This window comes from Triticum urartu, chromosome 1 (genome assembly GCF_003073215.2).
Source record: "Triticum urartu cultivar G1812 chromosome 1, Tu2.1, whole genome shotgun sequence".
NCBI classification, from domain to species: domain Eukaryota; kingdom Viridiplantae; phylum Streptophyta; class Magnoliopsida; order Poales; family Poaceae; genus Triticum; species Triticum urartu.
Window position 1 is genome coordinate 519,299,656 of NC_053022.1, and position 16,350 is coordinate 519,316,005.

The window sequence follows — 16,350 nt, forward strand, 5'->3', positions numbered from 1 at the left end:
ACGGGATTAGGCGAAGACATGCACGCCGGTGAATCTTACCCAGCTTCGGGGCTCTCCGGGGGGAAAATACCCCTACTGCTGCTCTGCGGGGTCTCCGCATGATTACTATGGCAAAGTGCTTACACGGTTGCTCCTTGAGCTGTTTTCTGGTGGTAGGAGAGGGCAAGGCTAGCTCTCTCCCTTCTATATGATCTGGTCTAGAGCTAATGGGTTCCAACCCTTTGCATGGGTGCCCTGGGGGGTTTATATAGGCCTACCCCCAGGGGTACAATGGTAATTCGGCTGGGCGCGGGCCCAGCCGTCAGTGTCTCTGGCCTCCGTCTTCTCTGCGGACCGCTGGGGCCCGCTGACTGGCGGGCCCTGCCGACTGGCCGGGTACGGAGCTAATAGGCCGCGTCCGCCGCGGGTGGGTCTTGTCGGCTGCTGATTACTGTAGTCGTACTTCTGATGAAGCAGGCTTGATCATGAGGTCGTGGCAACAGCCCCGCGGCCTGGCGGGCGATCACTGTTGCCACTCCCCATCTCATCTTGATTAATGGCGCGTGGGCCCCGGGGGAGGGCTCGGCCGACTCCCCCGGGCCGACTCCCGACGGGTCCGACTGGTGGTTCTCCCGCCGTCTCCCGAGGTCTCACTAACTGGTGGGCCCTGCTGCCTCCAGGCCGTACAGACAAGCCGTTGTGGGTGCAGGATTCGGCCCTGCGGTGCTGATGTCAGGGCCGGCATGGCAACAGTGCCACGCCGCAGGGAGATCTTCTGGGGTACGGCGTGCTGTGGCCATGCCTGCCCTTGGTGAGGGGCGGGGGTGGGCTTTGTTGTAGCCACGCCCCTGCCTCGTCCCCTTTGATGAGTTCATGGGGTTTGTTGGAGTCGCAGGCTGACTCCCCAAAGCCGGCTTCTTTGGAAGTCGTCCCTGGGACTCGGCCGTGAGCGGGCAGTCGGCCGCCTTGCCGTCGACTCCTCAGGAGGCGGCTCTTTGTCCTGGGGTCTTGAGGGGTGCAGCCTGCCCCGATGTCTTGAAAGGTTATGGGCCTCGGGTTGGCCTACCCGTGGCCCATTACTCTGACAGTAGTCCCCGAAGCTGGTGAGGCGGCACAGATGATCGGCCGAGAAGCCTCAGCAGTTTCTCTTTCCGGGTGCTCAACACATGCTCTTTGATTGACTTCTGCCGGGGTCCGACTAGAAGGAGTCGGACTTGCTCAACTCGGACTCACTCAATTCCGACTCGCTCAGTATTTTGAACGTCGTGACAGGATTTAAGTGGCGTGCTAGCTAAGCCTCCAGGCCGCCGCCCGTTCTTGGCCTGTCACGCGAGGGCACGTGGCTAGGCCGTCCTGCTAGCCTACGCGCGCGAAGGGATAGGCCCATAGGCGGGGCCCGCCACTATCGCGCCTCGGCGCCCGAGCGGATCCGCTGCGTCCCCGGTGGACGGTTGGGATTCCCGTGGAGTTACTGCGTGCAGTAACTTTATCGTGGATCGTGGGGGTCGTGGGGTTGTGGGCGTAGTAAATCCCCACGTCCGCCCCCTCGGCTTCGCAGCCCACGAGGCTATAAGTAGGGGGAAGAGGGGGGCACGCGCGCCCCTCCTTCCCACTACTCCTCGTTCTCTTCCTCCTTGCTGCTCCTTGCTCTCCTCCTTCCTCTTCTCTTCTTCGCTCCGCTTCATGCCCAAGCTCCGGCGAACGCTGCGGCAACAGCTCGCGATGAGTTCTTCCTCCGCCGCCGTGCCTCCCCCAGTGCGCTCCGGCACCTGGGACGGCTCCGAACTTCATGAAGACCACATTGAGTTCCTCCGTCGGACCCGTCGGCTTCCCGGCGAGGATCGCGTGCAGCTGCGTCTTGCGCCGAAGGGGGAGATTTCCCCCGCACCATAGGAGGGAGAGCGGGTCATCTTCCGCTCACACTGCCTACGCGGGCTGGGGCTGCCGGCGAGCAGCTTCTTCCGGTCCTTCCTGGAGTTTCAGGGCCTCCAGCCGCACCACCTCACCCCCAACGCAGTGGTGCTGCTGTCCGGGTTCGTGGCCATGTGCGAAGGCTTCCTCGGAGTCCTCCCCACCGTCGAGCTCTGGCGGGAGTTCTTCTTCTCCAAGCTCGGCACCCAGGCTACGGGCGTGCCGGCTCAGTGCGGCGCTTTCATCGTCGTGCAAAGGTCGGGATCCGACAATCCCTTCCCCTCCATCTCGCTGATTAAGTCGGTGAAGATGTGGCAGAGATCCTACTTCTACGACAAGAATGCCTCCGCAAGGGGAGACTGGGTCAACTTGCCGGCTTTCGAAGCCGGCCCGCCGGCTGGGCGACAGCCCAACTGGTCGTACCGGGCCAAGTCGCTGACGCCTGCGGGAGCCGGCGCCATCACGCGACTCTGAGTGCTGACGTAGTCGGAGGGTCCGACTGGTCCGGATCTGCAAGCCGCCTTCGTTTCGCACCGAGTTCTCCCACTCCAAGGCCGCCCTCATATGATATGCCACATGAGCGGGCATCGCGACCCGAGTTGGATGTGCACCAAGGACATGCCTCACGAAGAGGTGGCCTTCATGGTGAACTACCTCTCGGACAGCAGGCCCCTAGAGGACTGGCGATTCGGCAAGGAGCCGTACTCCCGCGCCAACCCCCCACCCGTGGTGAGTCGCCTTTCTTTTCTTTCTTTGGATTGTCTTCTTCTTGACAAGTTTTGTTTTGACTAGTCGGCTTTGGTTAGAATCCCCTCCTTCACCCACCAGCCGGCACCTCGGGGCCGGCCCGCGAGTTCCTCGCCGACCGGGCGGAGAGCGACGTTGACGACCCCGATCTGGCGCCGGCGGCTCTGGAAGATGACACCGAGGGAGGAGGAGGAACAGCAGGCGACTTCAGGCCTTCGGCCACTTTCGCCGACTAGCCTGACGACGACGCCGAGGGAGAAGTCGCCCCTCGCCATCGGCCAGGAGCCAGCCAGCCGGGCGCGGGCTCTTCTGTCGCACCGGGCGCTCTAGGCGGCGGAAAGAAGCGCAGGGCCGTGCCGACCTTGTTCGGCAGTCGGCCGAAGAAGCCCTAGGGTTCGGCTACGGCGACCCGGCGGGACGAGGCGGCCGCGAAGGCCATCCGCTTCCATAAGGAAGTGAAGAAGCCTCCATTGGTCTCCGCGTAAGTATTCTGTCTTCAAAGTTTTATTCTTTCTTCGTGATTTGTCTGAGTCTCTGCTTGCCCCTCTTCCTTCAAGGCTCCCCTCTCTCTTGAGAGGGTCACCGCCGCCTCCGTCATGGGGTCAGCGGAGACATCCTCCACCACTCGGCGGATTGACCCCGCTGCTGACCTCCGGGAGGCGACGGAGCGGAATGCGCAGGAGAAGCGCAACGAAGAAGAGGCCCTCCGCCTGGAGAAGGCGGAGGCCGACAGGGCGGAGGCCTCCGCTAAGAAAAACTAGCAGAGGCCGAAGCCGCCACCGCGATGAAGCAGCAGGCTGAGGAAGCCGCACGCCGCCAGTCGGCAGTGCTCGTCACCCCGTTGAACTCTGCGCAGCCACCTCCAGAGTTCACGGGGCAGACTGGGGAAGCCGGTGGGGAGAACCCCGTCGTGGAGGGGGAGGGCGGTGACCCCTGTACGCCGGATGCGAACGTTCCACCGCCGCCTCCGCCGCTGTCTGAAGGTGCGCAGGGCGAGCAGCCGGTGGTCCCTCCGGTGCCGCCGACCGAAGACGAGGCCGTGGCGAGGCTACTCCTCCAAGTTGGCTCGCCAACGCGCCGCCATCTGGAGAAGGCGACTTCGGCGCCCCGTCCCCTGGAAACCAGCGCTGCCAGCTCGGCGATCCAGACGCCGAGGCGACGAGCGCTGCGCCCATTGGGTGGGTGCGAGGAGGCGGCACAGGGCCGCTGAACCAGGCACTTCTGGACGTCCAGGCAAAGCTTCGTGCTGAGGGTGACGCTCTCCAGAATTGCACCAAGGCGTACCTGGCGTCGCGGGCAGCCGTCCGGGTATGTTTTTTCCGTTTGGCCTTTGTTTTTCTTCTTCCTCTGCGTGGGGGCGCGCCAGCGCACCCACTGGGTGTAGTCCCCGAGTTTCGGGCTAGCTGCTGAGCAGGCAGCCCGGAACTTCAATTGATGAACTTTGGGTATTAACTTTTTGTCTGAAACGTTCGTTGCAGGATTACCACAACCTCCGCGTCACTGCCTTCAACCGTAATGTTGAAGAGCTGGGCAAGCGGACCGCCGATCTGTCGGAGAGCCAGAGTAAGTCCTTTTCCTTCTTCCCGGGGGCGCGCTGGCGCACCCGCGGGCTGTAGTGCCTGAGATTCGGGCCGACTACTGAGCAGTCGGGCCGGATCTCCCCGGCGACCTTCTTTACTGGTGGCTTGACGCCTTCTTTCTTTCTTCTTCTCAGGGGCCTACGCTGCTCTTCAATAGCAGCTGAGCGACGCCAACTCCGCTTTGCGCGCCAAAGAGGAGGAGTGCAGCAAGCTCGCCACGGAGCGCGATCTGCTGGCCACTCAATTGGCAGAGCAGAAGGAGCTGCTTGTGAAGTCGCAGAGGGAGGCGGAGGAGACAGAAACCGCCCCCTTGGCCGAGTTCGCGAGCAAGCGCTCCTCCTGGTCTGACAAGGAGGCGCTGCTGTCCTCCGGCTTCCACGAGATTGAAGACATCGTTGATGGTGAGTCTCTTTATTTTCTTTCTTCGAGCTACCGATTTAAGTCGTGCCGACTCCTGATTTTTGACTAGCTTCTTCGTTTCTTTGCGTCTTTGCAGAATTCTTCGCTAGGCAGTCGCAGGCCGCCACCCAAGCCATCGAGGCTGACCGTGCAGGTCGGAGGGCGGAGGGTGCAGAGATTGCCGCCGATGCCCCCCGAACTCTTGACGAGCACATCCTGAGCATCGAGGCTCGCCTCCGGCCGGCTCACCGGATGCTGCGCCGGCTTCAACATGTCGGTGCCCGGGCGATTGCCGCCCCCTGGCCAGATATGTAGGCTCCGCGCACCCCCAGCCTCACGGCCGACTGGCTAGAGGTCGCGGCTGGTCGTCTTGAGGCCTGGAAGGGCTCTTCGGCCCGAGCTGGAGCGCGCCGGGCCTTGGAGTTCGTCAAGGCATGGTATCCGGGGCTGGACCTAGACCGGCTGGCCACGCTTCGGTCGGAGGCCCAGTCGGAGCTGGCGGCCGCGGAAGACGCCCTCGTCAAGCATGCTGCGGCGATCGCCGAGTACACTGACACCAACATCTTCGTCCCCGAGCGGTCTGAAGATGGCGAGGAGGTACCGCCGGAGTGGTTTGAGATGAACCCAGACTACGGCGAGGACTCGGCGGAGGTGATTGGCTCCAGCGTCAAGGAAGAGGGTGAGGCGGAGGACGGAGGTGAGGCGGAGGCACCAGAAGACGGAGCAGACGGCCAGCCTCAGCTCGACCGTGCCTCCAGCAACGAGCCGCGTGCAACCGACCCGACTGCTGCCGGAGGCGATCAAGCCGAGACTAGCCAGCCGGCCGCCCCGACGCCTGGCGCTGGCGCCTCCTCCGACCCTCCGAGTCCGTCTGCTGCTTCCTAAGCTGCCGCTGTATCTTTGTTTTGTCTGCTTCAGTAGTCTTTGAAGAACTTTGTTAATTCGCACAATTCCAGCCGCAGGGTGTATTTTGAACCTCTACTCGACAATTCAGCCAAGGGCCTATGTTATGTAAATATATATATATATATATATATATATATATATCTTTTCTTGCTCATTGCTCTTTTGGCTTTTTTCCTTTGCCGCTTTCTCTTAGTTGCCTGCCTTGCCAATCGGACAGCCGCTCTGCGGACTGTCGCTGGATCAAGTGCTAGGCTACTTTGGGAAAGCAAGTACTTAGCCGTTTTCAAGATTTTTGAGCAAGTTAGATAGAAGACGGCAATCCGACTATCCGAGAGTCGGTTTGCGAGAAAGGCTAGAAGCTGTCTTGAGCTATGTTTTATGCTTTGAGTCCTTAGCCATTTTTCATGCGAATGCCCATTCTACCTTACCGCTGCCCACCGTACAGTCCCTCTGCGAGCTGCGGCTTCTGATAGGAGACGATTTAGGCGTTTACACACTACTTGTCCGACTGCAGGAAGCATTTCATAGTGCAAGGCGGCAAGTCCCCGGGCCGACTTGTCGAGCCCGGTGCCAAACGGCATAAAAAGGAGTAACATGCTTGCAGTCATAATTTTTATCATACAGACAAAAGAGGGCAGTCCCCGAGCTTGCCTCGGGGGGCCCGAAGTCTTGGTACTTTAATACAAAAGGTAGCATGGTACATACTGCATCAACTGTAAAATCTTCAGAGGAGATTTGCATTCCGTGGCCGCTCTGTCTCCTTGCCGGAGTCGTCCCTCTTGCGTGCTCGGGGCTTCTGAGCGTCGATCAGGTAGTAGGAATCGTTGCCCGGTACTTTGCTGATGATGAAAGGGCCTTCCCAAGGCACCGACAGCTTGTGCTGGCCGGCTGTTCGCTGGATCAGCCGGAGCACAAGGTCGCCTTCTTGGAAAGATCTTGGCCTGACCTTCCTGTTGTGGTATCGGCGCAGGCTCTGCTGGTAGATGCTGGACCGGCTGAGTGCCAACAGCCGGCCCTCCTCAAGCAGATCGATGCCGTCTTGTCGTGCTTCTTTTGCTTGGCCTTGAGTGCAGAAGCCACCTAGTGCTGTTCTGAATGGTCCCACCATGTCTAGACCCCAAACTACGAAAGGCCAGGCAGTGGGGATGGTCTTGAGTGCAGAAGCTGGCTGGTGCGGCTTGGAGCTGAACTTCTGACACCCTTTGCATTTTTGGACCAGCTCCTTTGCCTCTTCCAAGGTAGTTGGCCAGAAGAAACCGTGTCGAAAGGCTTTGGCGACGAGTGCTCTTGAAGCCGCATGGTGGCCGCACTCGCCTTGATGGATGTCTTTGAGAATCGCTTGGCCTTGCTCTCGCTCTACGCAGCGCTGGTAGACACCAGTGACGTTGCGCCTGACCAGCTCTCTATTGACTATGGTGTAGGCTGCCGCCAGGTGTTGTATTTGCCGAGCTGAAGTTTCATCCGTCGGCAGCTCTTTGTTCACTAGGAATTTGAGGATGGGCTAGGCCCATGAGGGTGCTGCTACTTCTTCGACTGCCAGATCTGCAACTTGGACGAGGGCGGTTGGGCTGGGAGGCAGCGGGGTGGAGTCAACAGCTGCTTGCTGGGTTGTTGAAGTCCCCAGGCCGACTGGCGCGGTCCTTGGGCTAATTTCTGGAGTCTTCGAGTCCGCCACCGCAGTCCCCGGGCCGGATTTGGTTGTGGCAGCTTTGGGGTCTTCTGCCAAAATCCTCGTTCCGGCTGCTGGAGCTCTGGAGTCGGATCCGGCGTCTTCGGGAGGAGCTGGCACAAAAATGGAGTCTGATTCTTGTGAAGGCTTGACAGACGGCTTGAGGAGGCGTTGAAGGGCGACACCAGATGGTATTGCTTGGCGGGTAGAGCCGATTCGTGCTAATGCATCTGCTTGGTCGTTGTCATTCCTTGGCACATGGAGGAACTCACACCCTTCGAAATACCCACTGAGTTGCTGCACGAGGAAACGGTAGCTCGCCATGTTTGCATCTTTCGCATCCCAGTCGCCAGATGATTGCTAGACCACTAAGTCCGAGTCACCATAACACAAGATCCGGTGGATGCCAAGCTCTTTGGCAAGCCGGAGCCCATGAATGAGCGCCTCGTACTCGGCGACATTATTGGAGGCGGCAAAGTGGATTTGCAGCGCATACTTGAGCTTGTCGCCTTTGGGAGAGGTGAGGACGACGCCGGCTCCCAAGCCAGTGCGCATCCTGGAGCCGTTGAAATGCATCTGCCAATGGCTGGAATCAGGTGCTGGAGGTAGGTACTGGGTCTCGGCCTAGTCGACGAGGAAGTCGGCCAGTGCTTGTGACTTGATGGCGGTGCGGGGCTGGTAGTGGATGGTGTAAGGAGCCAGCTCTATGGCCCACTTGGCCACTCGGCCAGAAGCATCTCGGCTACCAATGATCTCGGCAAGTGGGCCCGTGCAGACCACCGTGATTGGATGCTCTTGAAAGTAAGGCTTCAATTTCTTGGCAGCAAAGTGTACGCCATAGCACATCTTCTGGTAGTGGGGGTAGTTCTGCTTCGAGGTCGACAGTACCTCGCTCATGTAATATACCGGTCTCTGGACAGGCAGCGCCTTGCCTTCCTCCTTGCACTCCACTACAATGACTGTGCTGACTACTCGGCTGGTGGCGGCGATGTACAGGAGCATATGTTCCTTGGGAGTCGGAGCCGCCAGGACGGGTGGAGTAGTCAGCATCTTCTTCAACTGGTGAAAAGCTTCGTCCGCCTTATGGTTCCACTCGAAAAGAGTGGTCTTCTTCATGAGTTGGTACAGGGGGAGAGCTTTCTCGCCCAGCCGACTGATGAATCGGCTGATGGACGCTAAGCAGCCGGTGAACTTCTGCACATCCAGCAGTCGGCTGGGTACCTCCATACTCTCAATGGCCTTGATTTTTACTGGGTTGCATTCTATGCCGCGTTCAGAGACCAGGAAGCCAAGGAGCTGGCCGGCTGGTACTCTGAAGACACACTTCTTGGGGTTGAGCTTGATCTCGAACCAGCGCAGGTTCTCAAAGGTCTCCTTGAGGTCTTCCAGCAGTGTCCCATGCTTTTCCTTCTTCACCACCACGTCGTCCACGTAAACATGAGTGTTCCTGCCGAGCTGCTTGAGGAGGCACTTCTGCATGCAACGCTGAAAGGTGGCATCGGTGTTCCTTAAGCCGAACGTCATGGTGAGGTAGCAGAAGGCCCCAAATGGCCTGATGAAGGCGGTTTTCAGTCTGTCAGCCGGGTTTAGCTTGATCTGGTGATATCCTGAATATGCATCCAAAAAACTCAAAAGCTCGCATCCGGCTGTGGAGTCTATCACCTGATCGATTCTTGGTAAAGCAAATGGGTCCTTGGGGCAGGCCTTGTTGAGGCTCGTGTAGTCACTACACATTCGCCACTGCTTGTTCTTCTTTAGTACCAGGACCGGATTTGCTAGCCATTCTGGAAAGAATACTTCCATAATGAAGCCGGCTGCTAGGAGTCGGGCTATCTCTTCTCCGACAACTCTTCTCTTCTCTTCTGATAAGCGGCGCAGGGGCTATCTGACCGGCTTTGCATCAGATCGGACATGTAACTTGTGCTCGGCGAATTCCGTCGGTACACCTGGCATGTCCTTGGGGTACCATGCAAAGATGTCTCGATTCTCACGGAGGAAATCGACAAGCTCGCCTTCCTATTTGTTGTCGAGGTTTGCACCTACGACGGCGTACCTCTCTGGGTGCTCCGGGTCCAATGGTATCTTCTTTGTCTCTTTCGCTGGCTTGAACGAACCCTCAGTCTCCGACTCTTTTGGGTTGGGCGACACCTCAGGCTGCTTGCCGGCCATCGCCACAACTCGCTCAAGGAGCCGCTTCTCAGCCGCGATTACCAAGGACTCGGCCAGCCGACTGCTCTCTGCTGTGCAAGCAGATGACTTCCGGTAGTCGCCAGCCACAGTCAGAATTCCCTTGGAACTGGGCATCTTCATTTTGAGGTAGGCATAGTGGGGGACCGCCATGAACTTGGCCAAGGTAGGTCGGCCAAGCAGCGCATGGTATGGGCTCTCAAGATCCACCACCTCAAACCAAACGGGCTCTCTATGGAAGTGATCTTTGTCCCCAAAGAGGACGTCCATCAGGATCTTGCTGATTGGCGAGCAGGAATGCCCAGGAACAATGTCGTGGAACACAGTTCGGCTGTTCTGAAGTTGTCTTTGCTTGATTCCTAACTTCTCCATGGTGTCCTTGTACAGGATATTGATGTTGCTGCCCCCGTCTATCAGAACTCGCGAGAAATGCGCGGCTCGTTTGTCCGTAGCAAAGGTGGCGTCCAGGACCAAGGCGTAGGAGCCCGGACTCGGCATCACCTCTGGGTGGTCAGCCCTACTCTAGCTGATGGGCTTCTCAGACCAGTGCATGAACTCTGGCGTCTCTGACGCTACCGCGTTCACCTCTTGTCGCTGCAGCCGCCTGCTGCGTCGATCATCAGCCACACTGGTGAACACCACATAGGCTCCATGCTCTTCAGGGTATTCGTCTTGTACTGCGCCGACTGGCCTGACAATCGGCTGCTGGGGCAGAGGCGGAGGCGGCTGCCCAGCAGGCGGGGGAGGCAGGAGGCCGTCTCCCTTGGCGATCCTGGATAGCCAGTTGCACTTCCGGGTGGTGTGATTCGACGGTTTTGCGCCGCTGTGGAACTTGCAAGGTTCATCCAAGGTCTGCTCATAGGAGAAGGCCGGCAACCAGTTTGGCTTGCCGCCTTTCTGTCGCTTGGGTGGGGGCTGCTCTTCGACCTGCTGGGCTTCAAAGGTCGCGACCTGCCGGCTGCTGGAAGCCGGCTGCGGGGCCTTGCGCTTGTTGTCGCCCTGCTGTTGTCACCGGCCAGCGTCTGCCGCCGGAGTTCTTGGAGCTTGAGGAGCCACTTTGCCAATTGTGCTGATTTGAATTTCCGCCTTCATAGAGGAGTCGGCCGTGGCGTACTTGTCGAGGGTTTCTGGCTCGTCGCAAAGGAGCTTGTGCTTGAGGAGGGTGACTTCTCTGCACCCCGCCGTGAAGTACTCGATGGCCTGCACCTCGTGCACGCCCTCGCAGGAGTTTCGGAGCTCGGCCCAACGCGTGAGGTAATCGCGAGTCGACTCGTCGGGGCCTTGCACGCACAAGGAGAGCTGACGAGGCTTGGGAGGACGCTTGTACATGTTGGTGAAGTTGTGGACGAACGCTTCGGTGAAGTCGACCTAGCTGTTGATGCTGCGGGGCTTTAGGCTGTTCATCCATGTCCGGGCCGTGCCCTGGAGCATGAGCGGAACGTACTTTACGGCGACACGCTTGTTGCCATTTGCTATGCTGACAGCCGTGGAGTAGTCGACTAGCCAGTCTTCCGGCTTCACGGAGCCGGTATACTTGGGCATGTCTCTTGGGAGCGTGAACCCTCTGGGAAAGGGCTCGTCCCGAATGCGGGGCCCGAAACAAGGCGGACCCAGCTCGTCTTCTTCTTCCAGTGCTAAGGATCAATGGAGTCGGTCGATCCGATGGCGGGCGTCGTTCTCTCCAACTCCCTCTCGGCGACCAAGGCGGTCACCGAGAGTCGGATGGTCAACAGGCGGCGGGAGACTCGCCTCTCCTTGCGGGGAGGGGGAGGCGGACAGTCGTCCCATCGTTCCACTGCCCCTGGGCGGCCGTCTTGGTCGCGCTCTATGGTAATGCGAGTCCGACTGTGGCTGACAATCGGCTCCTTGTCTCTTCTTCCTCGGCCGCCGCCAGTCCGCGTCCGACATGTCGCGCCTTGGTCTCGTTGAAGGTCTTCGTTGGGCCGTTGAGGCGCCTCCGCACGGCAGCCGGCCTCGTTCTGCGCGGCGGCCGCGTCGAGAAGCCGTTGGACTCGCTCCATCATGAGGCGGCGTTCTTTGCCCTCGAAATTGTCCAGCTCGTCCGCCGCTGCCTGGGTGGCTCAGATGTTCTCTGCTGGTGTAGCGTACACAGGGCTACACCAAGGTTGGCGATGGCTACGCTGCGCTGCCGGACCGCGCCAAGGCGGCTGGTCTCTGCCGGGGCCGGCGAGCCGCCGACAGCGTGATCCATCTCCCGCTGGTAGGCTTCTGACAAATGCCTCATGCCGCCAAGCTTCTTCGCGCCTTCAACGAGCTGAAGGCGGCGCGCCTCCAACGTCTCTGCGTCAGTGTCTTCCAGAATGGGCGCAGTTAGGTCTTGCAGCGCCGCGCCGAGTGAGTCGGGCCCTCCTCCGCCAGGGAACTCGTCATGACTGATGACTAGCACCTCAGTGATGGTGCTTCCGTCGCTCTCTGCGTGGGAGAGAGGTTAGTCGTAGACCACCACGTTGGTGGGGAACGCGTCGAGCGACGCGGTGTCGCAGTCGACCAGCATCGGGTCGGTGCAGCCTACGGACTCCAAGTCTACGGCAGGAGGTTCTCGGGGCCGTCCGTGCCTACGTTGGATGCGGGTTCGTCGGAGAGGCGGACCTCACCGACGAGTTCTGCCAAGGAGCTGACCGCGCAGGCGATCTCAACGCCGCTTAGCGCGTCGGCGCAAACTCCATCTGGCATGCCTGGCTGGCTGCGCTCGCCAGGGAGGAAAAGGGTTCCCGTCCAGAACAGATCTCCGGACGGCGGTGCACCAGGCCCCACGGTGGGCGCCAAATGTCGGGGGTTTGATGCGACATATGCCAACGGATGGCTTATCATGGTGGGGGCGAGTAGAACGTCGCCGGTGCCTGGAAACGGGATTAGGCGAAGACATGCACGCCGGCGAATCTTACCTAGCTTCGGGGCTCTCCGGGGAGATAATACCCCTACTGCTGCTCTGCGGGGTCTCCGCATGATCACTATCGCAAAGTGCTTACACAGTTGCTCCTTGAGCTGTTTTCTGGTGGTAGGAGAGGGCAAGGCTAGCTCTCTCCCTTCTATATGATCTGGTCTAGAGCTAATGGGTTCCAACCCTTTGCATGGGTGCCCTCGGGGGTTTATATACGCCTACCCCCTAGGGGTACAATGGTAATCCGGCTGGGCGCGGGCCCAGCCGTTAGTGTCTCTTGCCTCCGTCTTCTCTGCTAACCGCTAGGGCCCGCTGACAGGCGGGCCCCACCAACTGGCCGGGTACGGAGCCGAGAGGCCACGTCCCTCGCGGGCGGGTCTTGCCGGTTGTTGATTACTGTAGCCATACTTCTGATGACGCAGGCTTGATCATGAGGTCGTGGCAACAGCCCCGCCGCCTGGCGGGCGATCACTGTTTCCACTCCCCATCTCATGTTGATTAATGGCGCGTGGGCCTCGGGGGAGGGCTCGGCCGACTCCCGACGGGTCCGACTGGTGGTTCTCCCGCCGTCTCCCGAGGTCTCACTGACTGGTAGCCCTGCTGCCTCCAGTCCGTATAGACAAGCCGTCGTGGGTGCAGGATTCGGCCCTACGGTGCTGATGTCAGGGCCGGCATGGCAATAGTGCCACGCCGCATGGAGATCTTCCGGGGTACGGCATGTTGTGGCCATGCCTGCCCTTGGTGAGGGGCGGGGGTGGGCTTTGCTGTAGCCACGCCCCTGCCTCGTCCCCTTTGATGAGGTCATGGGGTTTGTTGGATTCGCAGGCTGACTCCCCAAAGCCGGCTTCTCTGGAAGTTGTCACTGGGACTCGGCCGCCTTGCCGTCGACTCCTTAGGAGGCGGCTCTTTTTCCTGGGGTCTTGAGGGGCGCAGCCTGCCCCGATGTCTTGAAAGGTTATGGGCCTCGGGTTGGCCTACCCATGGCCCATTACTCCGACATGGCAAGTTGGATGACTGCTAGGTGGGTGGAGATGGTGGCGGCTATGGAAATGAGATGGGAAATGGCAGTGGCTAGGGATAATTTGGACGATGAAGATTGAGGTTTGGGCGATGCTCTGTTGCTATTATGGGATTGAGCCCTTCATGGTATATATTTGTAGGGTTGGTCCAAGAGACCTTTAGCAGTCCATATGATAGCTCATACGAGCGTGGGCGGTCGTATGGAAAATCGTCTTGCTTTGTTCTTCCTTGAGTGTCTCCCACTTGATCTCCTCTATATCCTCTTTACTCCCTTCCATGTATTGGCTTGATTTCCTCCATATTTAGCCCATTTCCTATGTAAAGAAAATAAAGATCGGACATTTGGAATCCTTTGCATTGATTAGTCGTTTGTAGTAATATCAGAGTGAATATCTTGGTATTTAAGAAATATATCGGTTTATGCTCATGTATCATGAGTGCAAGAACAACAATTGTCAACTGCACCGAGCTTAGACTTGATCATCCTCGACCAATGTAGAGGAAAATCCAAAACGTAAGGAACTCAGTTGTTTACACCAAATAAACGATTTGGTTTTGCTTCACTTATGATCAGCACACCTAGATAACCCTACACTTCTTGACTTCTAAACTTAGTATAGGTATAGCGGTGACATGGTTATTATGCAAGTGTTAGCGAAGCAAAGATAATCAACACAAAGCTCTTGCTCAACTAGACAAAATAACAAAGTAACACCTAATTCTATTTTTGCTACTGAACACTTGCTTGCCGGGAATGAACAAAGGTTATTGCATTTCTTGAACATCATTCTAGAGTAACTCTAACTCACCCACAAGTGTCTCATCATCAAGGCTCTCATGAACTTTATTTAAATCATTGCTTACTGAATCTTTTGTTGTCTGGTGATGGGATGCCAGTGAAAGGATCAAAAATAAGGTTTTGTTGTGCTCTAAGTTTGAGTAATATGAACTAATATGTTGCGACTACGTATGGTAAAATACTCATAGCCGAAATTAGAGTCGAAACTCTAGTGGATCGTTCATTGTCTAGTGGAGTTCTCAGCATTACATTAAGAAAGGTGACATTCACATTTATATGCCTACACGTGCATGGTGTAGTAAGACCATTACACTAGCGTGAAGCTGAAGTGCCATGTACGAATATAGCAAATGTTTTTGGCATAATATCATTCACCTTTCAACTAAGTTTCCTTGGAAAATTTTATCCACAAGGGCTATAGAGTCTATTAAAATTGACACTATGGGGTTAGGTATCTCTAACAACATCTTCTCTAAAAGTATTTTCAACACCCAAGTCTTGTGAGACTTTCTGTTGTGCATGGTTATTCTCTGTTAACATATAAATTTATTTTAATAGCCTGATTTTCATGGATTACTTCAGAAAGTTACAAATATATATTTTTTCCCTAAGTTTTGGAAAGTGGTCGCTCCGGTGCCCTGAGCCATTCAATGTTCGTATTATTATATGAAATTTAATGTGCATGGAAACGACCTCTGAAATGTAAGTTTGGCCCATAATATTTTTGTTATGTAAGGATACAAGTCAATATGGAAAAATGTTCAAGGGGCAAGAATCATTGTGCATTCGCTCCTCTTTATAAACACCGGTGCTAGAAATATACGTTCAGAGAAGGAAAACATCAAGAGAAAATAAACACCAGTGCTGGAAAGATACGTTCAGAGAAGGACAACATCAAGAGAAGATAAGTAATAGCAAGGCAGTCTTGATGATGGCACTTATCAAGAACAAGACACGCATTCTCTTTTGTGTTGCTCTTTTTTTGACGTGTACCACTTTTCTATGTGGCCTAGCGGCAGCGGGGAGGGACGTAGGTAATTTCCAAATTAGTTTCCTAGATGAGTTTCTTGATATAAAACAGACCCAAATGATTATGTATCATTCTTCCATACATATTAATTTGTATGTTGTGGTGCTTCCTTCATTTTGTGTTTAGGTACCAAGGCTGCATTTGGAATCCAATGCTTTACTTACTCAGTGTGCGTGGATTCATATCAGTATGCCGTTGATTACTGCAACAAGGAGTGCAAAATACTTGGTTATGACGGCCAGAAAGGCTACTGCAAGAAGGAGAATCGTGGTGTGTGTTGTTGTACCTAAAGTTAAAGACATGTTATATTGTCATTTTCTAGAAAATGATTGCATGTATTTGCTTTTCAGGATACTAATTTATATGGATTATACGATAATTTCAATAACATATACTGGTAGTTGCTTCCGAAGACCAACTTGACTAGCCGATCAACTCTTCAGGTCATATGAATCAACAATGAGCCACCTAAAACCTGTAAGTACTGATAACTTAATATTTTAAATTGGGGAGTGAATTAATGGAAATATAAGAGGAATACATTGGGTATATGAAAATTTGTCATTCAACGATGCTAGTTAATACCAATTGATGGATGTACAACTCAAAAAAAGTCCATATTTGAACCCTGGACTATCAAAAATGTCTATGAACCAACCCCAAACTTTGAAACCATCTATCTTGCAATTCTAAATTGTCAAAGTCGATCAACTTTCAACTTTTCCCCTCCTCAAACCGGTATTTGGTGCGTTGAAGTGGTTTGGAACAATTGATCGCCTAGTCGGCTGCCATGTCACTTAATATTTTTCCTGAATATGTATTTTATTGCATGTTGTAATCTGTTTGGCGGGATCGGCCCTATAGTTGAGAAATAATCAGATAATAGCAATGGGCATTTAATGGCTACAACTCTTATATCCCAAAGATATAGGATCCGGGCTACCGTACTAAACTTTTCTGTCACTAGTGTTCAGAATAGCACTTCATGGTCTACCTGCTGTTAGCCTCTCTCCGACTCACTCTATGTGATCCTAGGTACCTGCAAGGACGAAGAATATAGATGAGACAAGAGACATCCATGAAGAAATTTTATGTTACACATACGGGACAAATTCAAAGTACTTTCATAAATCCCTCCAATAAATACATAGGGTTGTTGGGCTATGCCTGTCGGAGTAATGGGCCACGGGTAGGCCAACCCGAGTCCCATAACCTTTCAAG